Source organism: Sardina pilchardus, chromosome 6 (assembly GCF_963854185.1).
Source record: "Sardina pilchardus chromosome 6, fSarPil1.1, whole genome shotgun sequence".
Lineage (NCBI taxonomy): Eukaryota > Metazoa > Chordata > Actinopteri > Clupeiformes > Clupeidae > Sardina > Sardina pilchardus.
In genome coordinates, this window is record NC_084999.1 from 5,577,614 (window position 1) to 5,587,613 (window position 10,000).

Here is a 10,000-nt window from a genome sequence, read left to right on the forward strand (position 1 = left end):
AGAGAGATGTCCTTCATGCTCTGGCCTCCTGGAGAGCTTTGAATGATTTATGCAATGCATTCCTTAAAAAAGGAAAAAAAAGAAGAAGAAAAAAACTTCAGTTATTTCCAAACAACAAAGCTGCTATTTACCACAGCACATGCAGTCTGCGTCACTAAACAGGCTTAACGTCTTGCTTCTCTATTTCTCCTGACACATTCTTACCATGCATGCACACACACACACACACACACACACACACACACACACACACACACACACACACACACACACACACTTGACAGCAGCTACACGGCCCCTTTAGACCCTGGAGGTCAGACTCTGGGTGAAAGGCTATGTAGGAATAAAATGGAGGGTCAATCAGATCTCATTTTCCTGAGTGTGCTGCGCTTTCTCAGGTAAGGGACACACTCCTTTCATGGCACAGAAACACACACAGCGACACACACACACACACACACACACACACACACACACAGAGACACAGACACAGACACACACACACACACACACACACACACACACACACACAGACACACACAGAGAGACACAAACACACACACACACACACACACACACACACACAAACAGATAGAAACTTTACTGATGAGCTACAACAATATTTGTTTGTTGTTATCATTATAGTTATCATTCTTGGTGTAAACATCCCTTTCCTTAAAATAACTTGTATCGATAAGTTATCAGCAATCTTCTGCAGAGGATCTGTTTTGTGGAAGAGTGAAACATGTTGGATGTTATTGGGGAAATGGCTAGACGGAAGTGTGTTAAAATATCTTCCCAAATAGCAATTCAAAATCTGCTTCTAATCACAAAGGACTGGTATAAAGTGTCTGACTGTGTGAAGTTGCTATTATTAATTATTAATTAGAGTAGTTAGAATTATATCAGAAATTTAATAAAGCTCAGTCGGAACGATACTGGAGTGTGTCTAGGATGACTCACCGCTGTGTGTATGTATGTGTGTGTGTGTGTGTGTGTGTGTGTGTGTGTCGTTCTCTGACTTAAAATCCATATTAAATGAGAGCCTGAGGATTAAAACTACTTGTGTGAGACAGGCCTAGTGTGAGGTTTAATGTGTGAGTGTGTGTGCGCGCGCGTGTATGTATGTGTGCATGCGTGCGTATGTGTGTGTGTGTGTGTCTGTCTGTCTGTCTGTCTGTCTGTCTGTCTGTCTGTCTGTCTGTGTATCTGTGTGTGTAAGTGTAAAAAGTATAAAAACTTGATACTTCAGGCAAGCATAAGTGCTTTATTCAGATAATGCCGAAGGATTATCCACCCTCTAAACCTGGGCTACATAGGAGACTTAAGAGCACACACACACACACACACACACACACACACACACACACACACACACACACACACACACACACACACACACACACACACACACACACACATTGACAAACTATCAGCCCAGGAGCAGACTGTCTCAGTGGATTTCACAGACACACTGACAGACAAACAAACAGACACAGCTGACTTGTTTTGATGAGTTAGCAAGCTGCAGACTAGGATCAGACAGCGAGATGAGACTGCAAACAACAAGAACAAGATGCACACAAGCACACACACACACACACACACAAATGCACACTCACGCACAAACGCACACAAACAAACACACACACACACACACAAATGCACACACGCGCACAAACGCACACAAGCAAACACACACAAACAAACAAACACACACACAAACCCACGCACATACACACACAAACACACACATACACACACACACACACACTCAAACACAAGCACCACACGGGGAAGGAAAGCTATGTTTGCAGTCACTCTATTTCCATAAGGTACAGGCAAGACTACAAGATTAAGGTGGACGTGTAGCAGACAGGGGAGGACAGATTAGCACACATGGGTTTGGATGTGGACTGTGTGATGTGCTAGAGCACAGAAGTGGATTCTCTCTGATGGGTTTGTAGACACACACACACACACACACACACACACACACACACACACACACACACACACACACACACACACACACACACACACGCACGCACACACAAACACACAACTACACAAGCAGACATGAAGACCCTATACACACACAGAGGCATGCACACACACACACACACACACACACACACACACACACAGACAACCTTGTTGACCCAACTGAGGGAGCTGCAGGTGCTTCCTCCGCTCTATATGACCACAGTAGACCGCTTCTACTGTGTGTGTGTGTGTGTGTGTGTGTGTGTGTGTGTGTGTGTGTGTGTGTGTGTGTGTGTGTGTGTGTGTGTGTGTGGTATATACTGTATAGAGAGAGAGAGAGTGTGTGTGTGTGTGTGTGTGTGTGTGTGTGTGTGTGTATGTCTGTGCATAATGAAGAAGGTTTGCATGTGTCTGGGTTTTATGTGTTTTCATGTGTTTTATATTTGTGTTTGCATTGCTCAGTATGTGCATGTGGGTATGTATGTGTGTGTGTGTGTGTGTGTGTGTGTGTGTGTGTGTGTGTGTGTGTGTGTGTGTGTGTGTGTGTGTGTGTGTGTGTGTGTGTGTGTGTGTGTGTGTGTGTGTGTGTGTGTGTGTGTTCTCATGTATGCATATATAACACCATGCCACCTGCATGTAAGTAGTGCTGGCCATAAACAGCCTCTCACAGGTCCAGGCTTGTCTGGGGTCTTAATCAGCCCAGGACTCCACCGCTCCCATAAAGGCCCTCTGGGTATTTTAATTGGGCAGCCCTGCTGCAGGGGACTGGCTGATTTATGAATCAGCAAGGGCCAGAAAAGTAACAGGGGAGACACACACACACACACACACAGAGAGAGAGAGAGAGAGAGAGAGTGAGAGAGAGAGAGAGAGAGAGAGAAGTAGCAGGGAGAGAGTAAACTCTCAGCCGGGTACAACACCCCCTCTGTCGTCTGTCACAGTCTGCCCACCTCTCCTGTACAGGAATGAAAACACACACACACACACACACACACACACACACACACAACGTAAACATGCCATCGGCTTTAACAAGCACCCACTGCACACACTCATAAACACCTAGCCAGCATTAGTGGACTTTCAGATAACTGGGTAAATGAGCCACTTCAAACACTCTCTCACTCTTTTCTCAAGCTGCTTGCACTCTTAAATCTCCCCTCCCAACACGCACGCGCACACACACACACACACACACACACACACACACACACACACATATTTTTTTGCCTCACTCTATAGATACTGTACACGTCCAGATCCTCACACTCATGCGCGCATGAACACACACACACACACACACACACACACAGTCTGTGAACTACAGACGCAGCTACCTGCTGAGCTCTATTTTTACTGCAGCCCCTCAGAGGGCCCTCTATGCTCTCTCTCGCTCTCTCTCGCTCTCTCTCTCTCTCTCTCTCTCTCACACACACACACACATACACACGCACACACACACACAAACACACACTAACACAAACAAACAAACAAACACACACACACACACACACACACACACACACTCACACACACACACACACACACACACACACACAGTCTCCTCCGAGGTCTCTCCATGGCACAGAGCTGCCACAGACACCTCCAGCTGGCCGGGTGGGAGACAGAAGAACCAGGGGGCCCACAGCCAGACAGGACAACCAGAAAAAACATAGAGGCCAGCTAAAATGTGCACAAACACACATACAGGTATACACCCTCTCTCTCTCTCTCTCTCACACACACACACACACACACACACACACACACACACACACACACACACACACACACACTCGCCCACAAGTGTAGCATGAGACTGAACAGGCCAGATGGTGCTGGCTCATCAAGGGCTTCAGTCTGAGGTGCGGCGTCTCACACCACTGTGGACTTAGACACAACATGACGCACACGTGTGTGTCTGTGTGTGTGTGTGTGTGTGTGTGTGTCTGTGTGTGTGTCTAACACCCACACATGTGATCTTGGCTTAATCTGTTAGCCCCTGCACAGCAGGGACTGGTTTAGCAATCCAGTCGGACACTCCCCGCAAACACCCCCCCCCCCCCCCCCCCCCCACACACACACACACACACACACACACACACACACACACACACATGGATACACTCACACATGGATACACTCACACATGTGCGAGCAGGCAGGGAGGCAGGCAGGCAGGCAGACAGACAGACAGACAGACAGACAGAGGTGAGACTGTGAAGATTAATGAGTTTGCCACCTCTGAGATAATCCCCAATCTCAGACCTCCCCGAACCTCAGCATCGGCGGCCATCTTGAGACGCATCGTTAACCCGTCTGAGGGATAATCCCGTTGTTTTGCAAATCTACCTCCGCGCTCTGCACCCAGGCCTAATCTAAGTGTGTGGCTCTTCAAGCAGGTATACGAGGCCGGTTCTAACTGTGCGCAAAACGGAACGTTTGTATGCGTTCTACTACACCCAGGCCTAATCTAACTGCGTGGCTCTCCAAGCAGGTACATGAGGCCGGTTCTAACTGCGCGCAGAACGGAACGTTTATACGCACGCAGAGGAACTCTCTGTGACCTCGTTGGAGGCTCTTTTTCCACAAGGGTTCTTTGCTGGCTACATGCAGAACATCGGGAGCTTCAGTGGTGATTACAGGCAATTAAGAGCGTGGCGTTTGGCCACGCAGGCTTTTATGCAGCAGAGCGCACTATAGCTCTGCAACACACCCTAACTTTTATGAGACAGTAAACTAAGAGAGCAGGGAAAATCAGTCGGAGACACACACACACACACACACACACACATGGGGTTTTGCAGTGGGAACAACGTCAGATTTAGGAGTTTCCCACATAAACACTCTCTTACCATGTTGTGGGTGAGAGTGTGCGAATGCTGGTGGTGTGTGTGTGTGCAGTTATGGGAACAGAGAGGGTTTACTGTAATATGTGTTTACTGTAATATGCATATTAATATAATTTTATGTGATGTACATAAAGACATATAAATACATATTCAACCATAAGAAATGTTACCGTGTGGGTCATTTGGAAGGCACAACAGATTTTTACTAAGCCACATAATTAAGTTGTAAAAGGGAGACATTGGGCATGTCTCTGTGCGTGTCTGTATATGTGTGTGTATTTGTGTGTGTGTGTGTGTGTGTGTGTGTGTGTGTGTGTGTGTGTGTCACCACCAGTATATGCTGCCAAGCACATGTGGGATCCTTGTCCTTTCTAAGAACTTTTGCACCAGTTGAACAAACACCATGAAATCAGGGCTGTGAGGAACACGCATACGTACACACACACACACACACACACACACACACACACACACCAGCATCAGCGATGCATACACACACACACACACACACACACACCAGCATCAGCGATGCATACATGTCTATCAATCAGCTGCAGAGCTCCAAACCACCCATAGGTGGTGCTGTTTCACTGGAGTTGAGCTGCGGAGCCTCCACTGTGAGTGAGTGGAATTGAGGTTGACCAGCCTGAGCTGTGCTGTGCTGCTGTGCTGCTGTTGCTGCTGCTATTGCTGGTGGGAGAGCGAGGACCCTGGCAGCTTCCCCACTGACTGCCTGCCACTTGACCTGCCTCCTGCTCTGCCCTGTACTGACCACAGACAACACCAGCTGAGCAGCTGAGCCTCCAGTGGACCCATAGGCCGTAAGACCGGTCCACTAGTCATGTTGATTTGTTGATTTGCTTTTTATCATCCTGTTTACATTTACATTGTAGTGTATGTTGTGTGTGGTGTCTTAAGCTGCAGCTGGGACCTTGAATTTCCCCTTGGGTATCAATAAAGTATATCTATCTATTGCCGCCCCATCATTCTTTATGTAGATCAGTAAGGACGAGGACCGAGGAAGGAAGGGAGGATGTTTGAAAGACGAATGACAGGCACCCATGATGTTTGCCTCCTGCTTCCAGACTCAGGACTATGCAGATGCACTGCAGTTGATCTTAGTGCTGAATAAGCACCCAGAACAGACAGTCATGCGACAGTGAGGAGCAATTTAATGGATCTGACAAGTCCAGCCCAGACTGCACCATTTAAAATGTGCTCAATCGAACTGCACAGCTTTTCAAATTTAAATTCCCCTCTTCTTCTGACCCGACCTGTACGGCTTCAGTGAATCCATATCAGCATTAATGTGATTCTAGCATACAACAAAGCAGCCTAAAATCAATGTGTTTTGGCAAAATAAAAAATCCAAGGATCTTCACTGTTTTGAGATGAAGACCTATCATTCCCTACATCTCCAGGCAAGCTCTGAATGTCTGATTAGACTGGACAAGGAGTGTGTGTGTGTGTGTGTTTGTGTGTGTGTGTGTGTGTGTGTGTGCGCATGTGCATGTGTGTGTGTGTGTGTGTGTGTGAGAGAGAGAGAGAATGTGTGTGAATGTGAGAGAGAGAGAGAGAGAGAATGTCTGTGTGCGTGTATGTGAGTATGTGTGTTTTACCAGAGGACAAACACACACACACACACACACACACACACACACACACATTCACACACTCTCTCTCTCTCTCTCTGGCGGGTGTGTGGGGGCCCTCTCAGGTCCGCTCCTCCCGTTTGCCCTGCAGGTGTTCCTTGTCTCCCCCACACCTGGCCCGACCTCAACCCCAGCTCCTTATCGGCGCCGCAGCGCAGCACAGCGCAGCACAGCACAGAGCGGCCGCCGGCACTGACAGACAGCTCTCGCCATTGTTCTCAACCCTCACGAGGGCCAGAGATGAAGCCCACGATAGAGGGAGAGAGAGAGAGAGAGAGAGAGAGAGAGAGAGAGAGACGGGGAAAGTGGAGAGGGTAGGGGGGTGGGGGGGTGAGACAGGGAAAGGAGAGAACTAGTTTTGAGGAGAAGTGCGGAGATGAAAGGATAGAAGAGGGATATACTGTAAGAGAAGGGGTGGAGAAGAGAAAGAAAGAAAGAAAGAACAAATGAAAAAGAGTGGAGAGAAGAGGGAGGTGAGAGGAGAAAAGCGAGATAAAGAGAATGGAGTAGAAAGGAGAAAGAAGGGGGTGATGATAAGAAAAAGTGAAGTTGTAGTGAAGGGGGAGGGCCGGGTCACCCCACCTGGCCTTGAGCAGAGCCAACCTGCAACACCAAAGAGCCAGCAGGCTAGCTGCTACCGCAGTCACAGCACATAGTTAGCACCAGCCAGGGAGCCCTGCCACAGGAGAGCCATGAAGAGAAAGCCTGAGAGCAGAGGACAGGACCGGAGCACAGCGCAGAGGAGATGAGAAGAGATGAGAGAAGAGAGGAGAGAGAAGAGAGGAGAGGAGAAGAGAGAGAAGAGAGGAGAGGAGAGCAGCACAGAGGAAAATGAGAAGAGAGCAGAGGACAGGACAGGAGTGCAGCACAGAGGAGAGGAGAAGGGGTAGGAGAAGAGAGGAGAAGAAAGAGAAGATAGGAGAGGAGAGGAGAAGGGGTGAGAGAAGAGAGGAGAAGAAAGAGAAGAGAAAGGTACAGCACAGAGGAGATGAGAGGAGAGGAGAAGAGAGGTGAAGACAGGAGGGGAGTGAATAGTAAATAATACAGTCTCAGAGAGAGAGGGATAGAGATAGAGAGAGAGGGATAGAGAGAGAGAAAGAGGGAGAGAGAGTGTGAGAGAGAGAGGGAGAGAGAGAGAGAGAGAGAGAGAGAGCTGGCTGCTGGTGGTGGTGGTGGTGGTGTTGAGAGCAGGAATCCCACGCAGGCCTTTGAGTCTAGTCTGGGTCTGAGAGGGAGTGTGCTGGCCTGCGCTGGGAACACAATCAAAGCAAACACTGCCTGCACATTAGATTAGCCTGGAGCCCAACATTGATTTACAAAGACCAAAAAAAACTACACAAGCACCAGACACAGGGAGGGAGAATCGATTTATGATTTGGGGATGAGAATAGTGGAGGAAGAGACACAGATGTGTTGCCGTCTGAAAAGTTTGGCTTTGTGTTTAATTGTGTTTTCAAGGCTTTTATTTTATAGGATTAACAGATTAAATGTCTTCAAAATCCTTTTAGAATCCATAGTCTGATCCAACCTGCCTCACACAAAAAAAAAACAGCACACATTAATGCTTTAACAACAAAAAAGATTTATCTTTCAGTAACACTAATACTATAGCAGAATTATTTCTCAAATACGTAGAGGTGCATTAGTCTTGCTTATTGAATAATGCATGTAGTTCTTCTGTGCTTGCAGTCATGAGGTTATTGAAGGGAGTGATAAAGAGACAGTATTCCTTCACATAGCGCTGCACCAGACAGAGATGTGCTCTGTTCTATGTCCATCAGTGAGTCCTACTTGTCTTCTTTGTTATAGGTTGTTAGGGGTTTTTGCCATAAGGAACACCTGCCCCTTCCCACACACACCCACACACACATGCACCACTATCCCCCCTAATACCGGACAGGAGACACAAAGGAGGTCAAGGGTCATATCTGAAAACAAGACATCAAGGGTTGGGTAAGGAGACATGAGGGTCAAAGTTCACAATGGTCTGACACCCCACAGCGGTGGGGATATTGATAGAGCATGAAGACATGGCCCCCAACCCCCACATCTCCACACCTCCACCCTCCTCCTCCCTCAATTGGCCCATTGTTTACTGGGGGCCTCTGGAGCGCTTGCTTGGGGGCCCCATACAATGACCCCCACACCACAATTTGTAGATGCCTTCATCTGGAGACGGGAGCGCCTCTCACACCAACATCCCCTCCATCCCCACCATCTCTCCATTTCTCCAGCCGTCCCTCCCTCTATCCGTCCATCTGTCCATGTTCCTCTCATTCTCCAACGATGTCCTCACTATTCGTTGGCACACTCTCTCTCCTGTCCTTTTGTCTCCATGTCCTTTTCTCTCCTCATCCTCCCTCTCTCTCTGTCCTCTGGTCTTCACATCCGTTGGTCTGATGAATGCCCGTCTGCCGTCTGACTGAGCCATAGAGGAAGACATCCTGAGAGGAAACAAGGGAGCAGAAAGGGAAAAGGAAATTTGGTTAGCTTTGGGTATTTTTGGCAATATGTTAACAAGGAAAGTCTAGCAGGAAATGTGGCTTTTAAGTGAGTCTTAAGATTGAGAATCTTACAGAATATGTCTTTGTTAGTGAACTAAAAGGAAATAAAGTAACCTTGCACAAAGATAAAGATTCCCCATTATTTGAATTAATAAATTCTTATAGTAAAAAACAAATATATAATTGAATGGTACTAAATGAGAAGCCTTCTTTGGTACACTGTGAACAGTCTGAACAATTACAGTACATTTAACACTTCACAAGGAGACTCATGTGAATATGGATATGGATAACATATTTGATCTGTTTTGAAGACTGTTGACTGTTAAACACTTCTCATTTTGTCAAAAAACATTTCAACTTTTATTCTGTCACGTTTCCATCCTAATCTAAATAGTTAGCTCGTAGTGCACACTATAGTTTCACGTGTCACAGCACGAATCTAAATAGTTAGCTCGTAGTGCACACTATAGCTTCACGTGCCACAGTATGAATCTAAATAGTTAGCTCGTAGTGCACACTATATCTTCACGTGTCACAGTACGAATGTAAATAGTTACCTCGTAGTGCACACTATACTGTAGCTTCACGTGCCACAGTATGAATCTAAATAGTTAGCTCGTAGTGCACACTATACTGTAGCTTCACGTGCCACAGTATGAATCTAAATAGTTAGCTCGTAGTGCACACTATACTGTAGCTTCACGTGCCACAGTATGAATCTAAATAGTTAGCTGGTAACACTTTACAATAAGGGTACATGAATTCTCATGAACTAATGCATGAATTGATGCATGAATTACGCATTAGTTAATACATTAATATATCATGAATCATTATGACTTAACATGAATTCACTGATTGTCATTAATGAATTAATACATAAATTACTCCTCATCTTAAGCATTAAGTACGGTTGGCACATCATCATGAATCATGATTAATTACGCATGATCATGATGACTTTTTGTCAGACAAAATTTTGGACATCACCGTCATGGAGAAA

The 10,000-nt window shown here is 46.6% G+C and overlaps 1 long non-coding RNA gene across 3 annotated transcripts in view; it reads right to left on the reverse strand.

Annotated features, from left to right (window-relative positions):
- Positions 1–7,853: 7,853 nt before the first annotated feature.
- LOC134082464 (uncharacterized) overlaps positions 7,854–10,000 on the reverse strand; it is a 115,139-nt gene continuing 112,992 nt past the window's right edge. For all 3 annotated transcript variants that reach the window (XR_009939627.1, XR_009939629.1, XR_009939628.1), the window contains one exon: positions 7,854–8,934. This is a non-coding gene — a long non-coding RNA (uncharacterized LOC134082464). The remainder of the gene's footprint in view (positions 8,935–10,000) is intronic.